This window comes from Ochlerotatus camptorhynchus, unplaced genomic scaffold (genome assembly GCF_037179485.1).
Source record: "Ochlerotatus camptorhynchus isolate MF236.1 unplaced genomic scaffold, CSIRO-AGI_Acam_v1.1 ptg000782l, whole genome shotgun sequence".
Lineage (NCBI taxonomy): Eukaryota > Metazoa > Arthropoda > Insecta > Diptera > Culicidae > Ochlerotatus > Ochlerotatus camptorhynchus.
The window spans coordinates 63,093-75,984 of NW_027041247.1; positions in this window are offsets into that span (position 1 = coordinate 63,093).

Genomic DNA, 12,892 nt, shown 5'->3' on the forward strand with positions numbered 1-12,892 from the left:
GTTTATTTTGCTAGCCAATCCGACCCAAGCTTTCCCATACAAGCAAAAGTCGTATGCAACAAATTATATGCAAAATTTACTAGAAGATCATAACTTTATTGGTGAGAAGTTTCTAATAAGCGCTCCCAGTTCCTCTGTATACAGAACAAATCTGATACTATAATCAGAATTGCTCAATCTGCATGAAGCAGCCGATTTCATCAAGGAAGTTCTATTAACAACCGAGAATTACCTAATCGTTTGAGGCATACTGAAGCATTAAGGTGATATGTGTCACTATAGGAAATTATCATCGTTGCAAATATGAAGAAGTTAAACATAACCCTTTGCTTCAGTATCGTCAACATCCATGTCCATGGGGAGAGAACTGATGTCTTTTAAGAAGTTGTTAAGCAGAAAGTTGGCCACCTTTTAGGACGATTCAGCTTTAGGTTGGACACAAGTCTGGTCCTGTAGAAGATCCGGAACATCCGTAAAAGTGGTCAATTCATGAAACTGATCCTAGAGCTCCGCGGATTTTTAGAACCATCCATAAACGTCTTACCAGAATGTATTCGGAGTTGTGTTCGGAATATGAACTATGGGGACCAAGGGATGGTTCACCAGACGATCCGGAATATCCGTAAAAGAGGTTAATTCATGAAATTGATCCTAGAGCTCCGCGGTTTTTTCGAAACCACTCATAAACGTCTTATCAGAATGTATTCGGAGTTGTGGCTGGAATATGGGCCCCCAGGACCACGGGATGGTTCACCGGAAGATCCGAAATATCTGTAAATCTGTAAACCACTCATAAACGTCTTATCAGAATGTATTCGGAGTTGTATTCGGACCATGGACTCTGGGGACCACGGGATGGTTCACCGGAAGATCCGGAATATCCGTAAAAGTGGTCAATTCATGAAACTGATCCTACACTAGTAAAAATCCACACATAACTAATAGAAAATTTCTATAAAATATTAAGCATAATATTCATTTGGCCACACATAATTAGATATCATGGAACAAAACACATACAGATTATGTGTCATATAAACAGTATGTGTGATCACATATAGAGATGATATGTTCAAGTGAGATTTATGTGTCTGGCATATAGAAACTATATCATAAATCTAATTGCAAAAATCTATGTGTGGAACACATAGAAACAATCATTGACTTTTTCTCAGTGTAGAGCTCCGCGGATTTTTCGAACCATCCATAAACGTCTTATCAGAATTTACTCGGAGTTGTGTTCGGAATATGAACTATGGGGACCACGGGATGGTTTACCGGATCGGTAATGGTCTGCATTAAGGTGATATGTGTCACTATAGGAAATCATCATCGTTGCAAATATGAAGAAGTTAAACATAACCCTTTGCTTCAGTATCGTCAACCTCCATGTCCATGGGGAGAGAACTGATGTCTTTTAAGAAGTTGTTAAGGAGAAAGTTGGCCACCTTTTAGGACGATTCAGCTTTAGGTTGGACACAAGTCTGGTCCTGTGGAAGATCCGGAATATCCGTAAAAGTGGTTAATTCATGAAATTGACCTAGAGCTCCGCGGTTTTTTTGAAACCACTCATAAACGTCTTATCAGAATGTATTAGGAGTTGTGATCGGAATATTGACTCTGGGGACCACGGGATGGTTCACCGAAAGATCCGGAATATCCGTAAAAGGGGTCAATTCATAAAACTGATATTAGAGCTCCACGGTTTTTTTTCGAAACCACTCATAAACATCTTATCAGAATGAATTCGGAGTTGTGACTGGAATATGGACCCTTGGGATCACGAGATGGTTCACCGGAAGATCCGGAATATCCGTAAAAGTGGTCAATTCATTAAATTGATCCTAGAGCTCCGCGGATTTTTCGAAACCACTCATAAACGTTTTATCAGAATGTATTCGGAGTTGTGTTCGGAAAATGTACTCTGGGTACCACGGGATGGTTCACCGGAAGATCGGAAACATCCTGAAAAACAGGGTAATTCATGAAACTGATCCTAGAGCTCCGTGTTTTTTTTTCGAAACCGCTCATAGACGTCTTATCACAATTAATTCGGAGTTTTGACTGGAATATGGAATATAGGGACTACAAGATGGTCCACCGGAAGATCTGGAACATCCGTTAAAGTTGTCAATTCATGAGACTGATCCTAGAGCTCCGTGGATTTTCCAAAAACACTCATATACGTCTTATCAGAATGAATTCAGAGTTGTGACCTGAATATGGACCCTGGGGACTACAAGATGGTTCAATAGAAGAACCGGAACATCCGTAAAAGTGGTCAATTCATGAAACTGATCCTAGAGCTCCATGTTTTTTTTCGAAACCGTTCATAGACGTCTTATTACAATTAATTCGGAGTTTTGACTGGAATTTGGACTCTGGGGATAGCAGGATAGTCCACCGAAAGATCCGAAAAAGTTGTCAATTCATGAGACTGATCCTAGAGCTCCGTGAATTTTGTGAAACCACTCATAAACGTTTTATCAGAATGAATTTGGAGTTTTGACCGAAATATGAACGCTTGGACGGAAAATTGACCTTTTGGGACCACGAGATGGGTCACCAGGAAGATCCTGAACATCCATAAAAAAATTCAGTTCTCGAAACTGAGCTTAGAGGTCCGCTTTTTTCGAAACCACTCATTGGCGTCTTATCAGAATTAATTTGGAGTTATGACCAGAAAGTGACCAATGCACAATCCCAAAGCCGTATTTATGAAGACAAAAATATTAGCACCAAACCATCACTTTTAGATATATGGTGTCTTGGGGAAAGTTTCTTAGTATTTTTTGGCCGATTTGAAATTAGGGCGGTCCTTAAAATTGGTGCATTGAAAATTCAACATTTTTTATTACTTGAAATAGACTGATGCAGTGTTTTAAAAAGTTGTAGAACAATCAATTTGAACCAACTTTGCTCATGGCATCAAATTTTTATCTTTTATGGTCATGACTTATGATTATTTTAAACGAGTAGGTTAGAGTGGCCCCTAGAAAATTGGTTTTCTTTAAATATTTTTATTGGTGATCAACGTATAACAAATATTTAAAGAAAGCCGATTTTCAAGGGGCCACCCTAACCTCGCGTAAAAACTTTGTTCTAAATACTTTTAGAACTTTTTATGACGCAATTTTTTTTTTATCGTTAACTCTCATAGAAGTCTTATAATTATGAATTCGGAGTTATGATCTGAAAATAGACCCTGGAGACCATGTACGCTCCTCTGGAAAATAATAGACAACTCATCAAAATGAACTCAGAGTTGTGACTGGAAAATGGACCACAGGGTCCATTGGATGCTTCTCCGGAATATCCGGAACATCCGTTAAAGTGAATAGTTAAAATAAAAACTGATCTAAGCACTCTGTGGTTTTTTAGAACTGCTCATATACATTTTTTTTTAAATTTATTATCATGGATGATTTCTAAGTGGTTCCACCAAACCCAATTCCTGTGAACAATCCACCAAACCCAATCCCCGATGAGCAAGAATTAATAGAAGAAACGGAAGAAATGTTTCGGAAAGCCGATAAAATCTTGAAGGCTATGCAAACGCCTCAGGCCGCAGTTTGATGGAAACCCCGTCAAACTGCACTGCTTCATAAGAGCGGTTGAAAATTTATTACCATTCTTAGAGGCTTTACAAAACACACCTTTCCAAAAAGTATAGCTTCATATCACTGCGTCCTAGCAAGAAGTACGGTTGACTTGTTTCGCGCTCCATTGTTTTGGAAGTTTTCTCGGTATTCGCTTGATATAAATTATCAGTTTTTTCTCACTAAGTGACTCCTGGCATAGTTCCCGGTAAATTGATCGAAAAGTGAGTTTTTTTGTAGTAGAAAGTGTCATTTTCGGAACGATTAATCCGTGCTATTGGTAATTCGCAAACCAATTTGGGCATCATCGTTGCGTGGTCACGCATACGCGCTCACGCATACCCGCTTACGTATCATCATCATCGAGTGTGAGCACCCGTTTCTACATCTACATCGTTCATCAATCATCGTGCGCCTGTGTGCGCTGAGTACCGAGCCTCGATGAAGTGCACCACAACGAAGGTCATCCACGCAGCGCGTCTCTTCCAGCCATCTGTGTAAACGCCTACACATATAACGCTCGGTGGTAGTAGTATAGGATTATCAGATAAGTTTTTGTTTTTTTCTTGTTTCTTTTCCTCCCCCATTAGTTAAATTTTCATTTTGTATTTCTGTGTTTGTAGTGTTTTCTGTGTATTGTGTCTGTGCGTTCAGTGTGAGAGCGTTTTGCGCTCCCACTAGTTGAACAAAATGGATGTTTTGTCAGAAGACGACATGGATGACCATTCATCTCAGAAAAATGATGATGTCATCCATGGTTCGTCGACTCAGTCTGACAATGGGCAGGCTGAGAAAAGCTCCAGATTGCGGGCCTACCCGAATGACTCGACTGGCCCATGGGTTGTCTATTTTCAGCCCAAAAACAAACCCTTGAATGTTGTTCAGATATCTGATGATCTGACAAAGCGATTCTCTGCCGTGACCGAAATAACGAAGGTTAGGCACAACAAACTTCGTGTGACCGTCGCTAACCTGAAACAGGCCAATGAAATTGCTGTTTCCCAGTTTTTCACACTGGAATATAGGGTGTACATTCCAGCCTCTGATGTGGAGATCGAAGGCGTGGTCACTGAGGCGAGCCTGAACCCCGAGATACTGGAGAAGCAAGCGGTTGGCCGATTCAAGAACCCCTTGCTTCCTCCGGTAAAGATACTGGCCGTTCATAGAATGAAGTCAGTATCGCTCAGCGAGGGTAAAAAGAGTTTTATCCCCACAGACTCGTTTCGGGTGACCTTTTCTGGATCTGCCCTTCCTCAATACATCGAGCTGGGAAAACTTCGTCTTCCTGTGCGGTTGTTTGTACCTCGGGTCATGAACTGTCAGAATTGTAAGCGGTTGGGACATACGGCCTCCCACTGCGGCAACAAGGCACGCTGCTCCACATGCGGGGAGAAGCATGAGGATGGCGCCTGCGCAGCTACTGCACCAAAATGCGTGTACTGCAATGGAACTCCTCCTCATGCTCTCTCGTCGTGCCCGGCGTACAAACAGCTCGGGGACAAAATTAAACGCTCCCTTAAGGAACGTTCCAGGCGGTCTTTTGCAGAAATGCTTAAGACAGCCAAGCCATCGACCAACGAAACAAATCCCTTCGCTCTTTTGTCAGATGACGAGTCTGGCTCTGACTTGGCTGAGGAAGGAGTTTCTTTCAGTTTTCCGGAAGGTTCTGCCCGGAAACGAAAACGCATCCGTTCGCGGAAAGTTGCAGATCAAGAACCCCAAATCAGCTTGCCCAAATCAAGGAGTGGTGGAAAAAAGGAGACTTCTACTCCTCCTGGATTCCGCAGAACTGATTATACCCAGGATTTTCCACCTCTTCCGGGGACATCCAAAACCCCTGATGCCCCAATTTTAAGAACAGAAACCCCTTCTTCATCTGGGCTGTTCTCATTTGATGACATTGTGGACGGTATTCTCAAATACCTCAACATTTCTGATCCTCTGAAAAGCATTGTCCTCACATTGCTTCCGACTGTGAAATCCTTCTTGAAGCAATTGACTTCAAAATGGCCCCTTCTTGCAGCTATCATCTCCTTCGATGGATAATTTTCCAAACGAGGTCGGGGATTTGATCACTGTTCTACAGTGGAATTGTCGAAGTCTTATTCCTAAATTAGATTCGTTCAAGTATTTAGTCCATAACAATAATTGCGATGCATTTGCCCTCTGTGAAACATGGCTCTCTTCAGAAATTGATCTCCCTTTTTTTGATTTTAATATTATTCGATTGGATCGTGAGGATTCACGTGGAGGAGGGGTACTTTTGGGGATCAAAAAGTGCCATTCCTTCTATAGAGTGAATCTTCCCGAATTCCCCGGTATTGAAGTTGTCGCATGTCAGGCTACCATTAAAGGTAAGAGCCTTTGTATTGCTTCTGTATATATTGCTCCTAGAGTCTCTGTTAATCGCAAACAACTTTTCGACATATGTGCGGTACTTCCCGCTCCATGGTTGATCATGGGAGATTTTAACTCCCACGGTACAGGCTGGGGGGAGCTGTACGATGATAACCGTTCTACTTTGATTTATGATCTCTGCGACAACTTCAACATGACAATCCTTAACAATGGAGAAGTAACACGTTTGACTGGTCCATCCTCGAATGGTAGCAGATTAGATCTCACCTTTTGCTCCAATTCACTATCGTTGGATTGCACTTGGCATGTAATCCAGGATCCGCACGGTAGTGATCATCTGCCGATCAAAATTTCGATTGCCAGTGGGTTCAACTCGTCAGAATCCGTTAACGTCACGTATGATCTAACCCGTAACATTGATTGGACTAAGTTCCAATCCGCGATAGACGATACAGTATCGTCAGTGGAAGAGCTTCCGCCGTTGGAGGAATATAATTTCCTCTCTAATCTCATCGTCGACAGCGCACTTCAAGCTCAAACACGACCGGTGCCGCGATCGTCTATTCGTAAGAAAACACCATCGCTCTGGTGGGATCAACAATGCACGGAGGTTTACCGTAAAAAGTCCGACGCGTTTAAACTTTTTCGGAAACACGGAACACGCGAGCATTTCGACGCATACACATCTCTTGAACGCGAACTCAAGAGCCTCATCAAGGCCAAAAAACGGGGTTACTGGCGGCAGTTTGTAGACGGATTGTCGCGCGAAACGTCTATGAATACGCTTTGGAGTACGGCGCGAAGAATGCGTAACCGGTCTACTAACAACGAAAGCGAGGAATACTCGGATCAATGGATTCTTAAATTCGCGCGAAAAGTGTGTCCGGATTCCGTGCCGTCGCAGTTGATTCCTCGCGAAACCGCGAATTCGGTAGACGAAATCAGTCAGCCTTTTTCAATGGTGGAACTTTCACTCGCTCTCCTTTCGTGTGGCAATTCTGCCCCGGGATCTGATAGAATCAAGTTCAACTTGCTGAAAAACCTCCCAGACGTCGCTAAGAGGCGCATGTTGAACTTGTACAATCAGTTCTTGGAGCTCAATATTGTTCCCGACGATTGGAGACGAGTAAGGGTGATAGCCATTAAAAAGCCTGATAAATCCGCGTCGGATCACAATTCGTATCGGCCCATCGCGATACTGTCGTGTATTCGGAAATTGATGGAAAAAATGATCCTTTTTCGCCTCGACAAATGGGTTGATACGAACCAGCTTCTTTCAGATACTCAATTTGGTTTCCGTAGGGGTAAGGGAACGAACGACTGTCTCGCGTTGCTTTCCTCGGAAATTCAGTTAGCTTTTGCTAAGAAAGAGCAAATGGCTTCTGTGTTCTTGGATATCAAGGGGGCTTTTGATTCAGTATCCGTTGAAGTTCTTTCAGAGAAACTCCACGCTTGTGGATTGTCTCCATTAATGAATAATTTTTTGTACAATTTGCTGTCAGAAAAACATATGAGCTTTTCTCATGGAAACTGTACAGCTTTGCGATTTAGCTACATGGGTCTCCCCCAAGGCTCATGTTTAAGCCCCCTTTTGTACAATTTCTACGTTAGAGAAATTGATGTCTGTCTTAGTGACAATTGCACGTTGAGACAACTTGCAGATGACGGCGTAGTGTCTATCACAGGGCCAAAAGAGGTTGACCTGCAAGGACCCTTACAGGATACCTTGGACAATTTGTCTACTTGGGCTATTCAGCTAGGTATCGAATTCTCCACGGAGAAAACTGAGTTGGTCGTTTTTTCTAGGAAGCATAGCCCAGCACAACCGAAGCTTCAACTTTTGGGTAAACCGATCACTCATTCCATGTCTTTTAAATATCTCGGGGTCTGGTTCGATTCCAAATGCACCTGGAGATCCCACATTGAGTATCTGAGACGAAAATGCCAACTAAGGATCAATTTCCTTCGATCAATTACCGGAACGTGGTGGGGAGCCCATCCACAAGATCTTCTGACGTTGTACCGGACAACGATTTTATCGGTTTTAGAGTACGGTAGTTTTTGCTTCCAGTCGGCAGCTAAAACGCACATCATCAAGCTGGAACGGATCCAGTATCGTTGTCTTCGTATCGCGTTAGGATGCATGCCCAGTACATCTGGTTTCTCACTTCCATCAAATCCCGAGTATGAAGAAAACGACACTGATGAATTAAATTTTCATCTTTTCAAGGAAGCAGTGATGAACGGTTAAACAATTTTTTACCGTGCATAAAAAATTTACTGACGAAGGACCCCTAAAATTTCTCATCGACACAGGGGCCAACAAAAATTATATAAGTTCAAAGCACGTAAACGTGAACAATTGTCGTCATACACAGGCGATGAAAATTCGAAACGTAAACGGTGTTTACACCGTTGGAAAATTCGTGGAGTTCAATCCATTCTCTAAAATTCCTTGTTCAAACAAACAAAAATTTTACGTTTTCGACTTTCATGAGTATTTTGATGGTCTCATCGGCTACGAGACCTTACGTTCATTGAAAGCTGATATCCTTACGTCCCAGAACATACTTAAATTCCCTTCTGGCATGGTAAGCATGTTGTGCAACTAAACTCCAATGAAACCAAAAGCGTGAGTCTGCCAACAAATGCGAGTGATGGAGATTTCTACATGGAAAATGACCTTTCGTTGTCAGCACAAATAATAATACATTCTGGAATTTACAGTCGCTCGAACAACCGCGTTCTTGTCACTGTATCGAATACATCAAATGAACCAACTAAAATAATAATTAATTACCCGCTTGAAGTAGAAATCAACAATTTTACTCTCAGTCCGCATCGTGCTCTCTTGCCGTGCGGATCTATTTGCTTTTTGCTGAAGGAAGTGTTACTACTACCTAAAGCTACAACAAATTTAAACACCACTTTTCAGTGCTCAACCTGTAAAATTTCTACCTTGTTCAACTCTTCGATCCTTGTTTGGACCCTACCCGAGGTAATCCTTCTTGGATATCGATTTGGAAAATTCCTCTTCGATCCTTCAGATTCTTATAGTAATCTGCTTGGAAGTCGATTTGGATAAAAATTTACTGCCGCCATGGCGCCTAAACGCAAAAGAAAGGGGCAAACTCTTGACCCCCTTCTGATGAAATTAATTTGAGTAATCAATTTGATTTGCTCACGGATGATGAGAATGATCCATCATCCAAGAAAAATTCTAGTAAACTTTCCCGGCTTAATGCCAAGAAGGAAAAGATTCCCCCTATTGTGATACCCACTTCCGATTTCCATGCTCTTCGCATGGAACTTTTGAATTTCGTGAAAGTTAAGTTTTCACTACAAATTGGACGTCGGGGTGAATGCCGTGTATTGGCTGAAACCTTGGACGGATTTAAATGTCTTCTCAAGTATCTTACTGAGAAGAAGCACAAATTTTTTACTTACGACACCAAAACTGAATGTGTGTTCAAGGTTGTCATGAAAGGACTGCCCAGTGGTGAATCCCTGGATCAGATCAAAGATGAACTGGCAAAATTACTTGGAGTTGTGCCACTCCAAGTAATCAAAATGAAAATGAAAACCCGTCCTGGCGATTCGCGCAACGGGATTTCTAATGATTTTTATTTAGTTCACTTCAAGTCTAGTGAACTAAACAACCTTAAGGCCTTAGAAAAAGCTAGCCTTATGCTCCATGGCCGAGTGAAGTGGGAACACTTCAGGAAGACTGGAGGAAATTTCCAAAACCTCACTCAGTGCCGTAAGTGCCAGGGTTGGGGCCACGGAACTAAAAATTGCTATATGCCAGCTAAATGCATGAATTGTGGTGATTCCTCTCACGCAAAGGACGACTGTCCTGTGAAGGAAGATCCTAAGAAATTTAAATGTTCAAATTGTGGTGAAAACCACAAATCCAATTTTTGGGAATGTAAGACTCGCAAAGCGATCCTACAATCTCGTTCTAAGCGACAGGTAGGAAACGCTCAACGTTTCCGACCAGGTACAAATTCCTCTGCTGTTAACAACGGTCAGCGAGGAACAAATTCTACATTCGTACCCGTAGGTACAAATATCACCCCTGCTTCAAATGTTTCATCTGTACCTACTCCCCTCGCTGCTAACAATGTTCAGCGAGTTAATGGAGCTACCTATGCTGCTATTACAACGGGTAGAAATCAAAATACTAACCAAAGTAATTCTAACGGGAATTTTGACAATTTTGACTTAGGAAGCATTACTGCCCCTAAAATGGAATTTTTACAGAAATCATTAATTGACATGATTTCTGATATGCTTAAATCTAACTCCATGTTTGATGCTATTCAAACTGGAGTAAAATTTGCAAATAATATTGTCATGACTTTAAAATTCAGTAATGGATTTTAAAGCATTAAATATTGTAAATTGGAATGCTCGATCTCTTAAAGATAATGAAGACGAGCTATTTAACTTTTTGAGAGTTCATAACGTACATATTGCCGTTATAACTGAAACGTTCCTTAAACCTGACCATAAGGTTAAGAAGGACGCAAATTACTTGATTTATAGAAATGATCGTCTTGATGGACCCTGTGGTGGCGTTGCCATCATTATTCATAGACGAATCAAACATAAAATTCTTTCTTCATTTGATACCAAAGTTTTTGAAACTTTGGGAGTTTCTGTTGAAACAAAATTTGGACAACTTACGTTTATAGCTGCCTATTTGCCATTCCAATGCGTAGGCCAGCAAAAGAATTTTCTCAAGGGTGACCACCAGAATGCATTGATTTTAATGCAAAACACCGCTCATGGAATAATGCTCAAAGCAATTCCAATGGTAATATTCTGTTTGATGATTGTTCTGCAGGTTATTACACTTTTCAATATCCAAACAGCCCAACATGCTTTTCTTCTACAAGAAATCCCTCCACTATTGATTTAGTCTTAACTGATTCATGTCAACTTTGTAGCCAATTGGTTACCCATGCTGACTTCGGTTCTGATCACCTTCCAGTAACTTTTGAAATATCCCAACAAATAATTTGTAATCCCAACAGCTCTACTTTCAATTACCATAGAGCTGATTGGGAGCAGTATCGAACATTTATGGAATATAACTTCGATCCAAACATTCCTTTGCAAACCAAAGATGAAATTAATTATGCTCTTGAATCTCTGACTACTTCTATAGTTGCAGCAAGAGCTGCCTCAGTACCAAAATGCGAGGTTAAATTCGATTCAATTATAATAGACGACGATCTTCAGCTCTTGATCCGTCTTAAAAATGTCCGTAGGAGACAATATCAAAGAACACGCGATCCTGCCAAACCCTATCTGGCGGGATTTGCAAAAACAAATTAAAAAGCGATTCTCTGCCCTGAGGAACAAAACTTTTGAAAATAATGTTTCTAAATTAGACCCGAGTTCCAAACCCTTTTGGAAACTCACAAAATTTTTGATAAAACCTCAAAAGCCTATTCCAGCGCTTAAAGAAGGTGGTAAAATTTTGATCACAAATTTGGAAAAAGCTCAGAAACTTGCTAAGCAATTCGAGAGTTCCCATAATTTCAGTTTGGGTCTTACTAGTCCTATTGAGAATAAGGTTGCTCGGGATTATGTGAATATTTTCTCTCGGGAAAATATTTTTGATGATTCCTGGGGGACTGATTTGGACGAAGTAAGGTCTATAACTAAAAAGTTTCAAAATATGAAAGCTCCAGGTGATGATGGAATTTTCTATATCCTCATCAAAAAACTCCCAGAGAGTACCTTGTCTTTCTTGGTAACATTATTTAACAGATGTTTCCATTTGGCATACTTTCCTGATAAATGGAAAAATGCAAAAGTTGTTCCAATTTTGAAGCCGGATAAAAATCCAGCTGAAGCTTCTAGCTACCGTCCAATAAGTTTGCTTTCTTCAATAAGTAAACTTTTTGAAAAAATAATTTTGAATAGAATGATGCTTCACATCAATACGAACTCAATTTTTGCAGATGAGCAGTTTGGATTTCGCCATGGGCATTCAACTACTCATCAACTCTTAAGAGTTACCAATTTAATTCGTTCAAACAAATCGGAAGGCCACTCAACTGGAGTTGCTCTTCTAGACATAGAAAAAGCATTCGACAGTGTTTGGCATGAAGGTTTGATTGCTAAATTGAAAAAGTTTAATTTTCCACTTTACATTATGAAATTAGTTCAGAATTATTTAACTGACAGAACTCTGCAGGTAAATTATCAAAATTCCAAATCTAATCGACTACCTGTTAGAGCAGGAGTTCCTCAGGGTAGCATTCTTGGGCCTATATTGTACAACATTTTCACTTCGGACCTCCCTGATTTGCCTCAGGGTTGCCACAAATCTTTGTTCGCTGATGACACAGGCATTTCCGCTAAAGGAAGAAGTCTTCGTGTTATTTGCAGCAGACTTCAGAAAAGTTTAGATATTTTCTCTTCTTATTTACAAAAATGGAAGATTTCTCCCAACGCTTCCAAAACTCAACTTATAATATTTCCACATAAGCCTAGAGCTTCCTTTTTGAAACCTAGTAGTAGTCACATAGTCACTATGAACGGAGTTCCAATTTCCTGGTCAAACCAAGTGAAATATCTTGGATTAATACTTGACCAAAAATTAACTTTTAAAGATCACATTGAGGGCATTCAAGCCAAATGTAATAAATATATAAAATGTTTGTATCCTCTTATAAACAGGAAATCCAAACTTTGCCTGACGAATAAACTTCTAATATTTAAACAAGTTTTTAGACCGGCCATGCTTTACGCTGTGCCAATATGGTCTTGTTGTTGCACTACCAGGAAAAAAGCACTTCAAAGGATTCAGAACAAAGTTCTGAAAATGATTTTGAAGTTGCCTCCCTGGTACAGTACTACCGAAGTACATAGAATTTCGAATGTTGAGACTTTAGAACAAATGTCCAACAAAATAATTA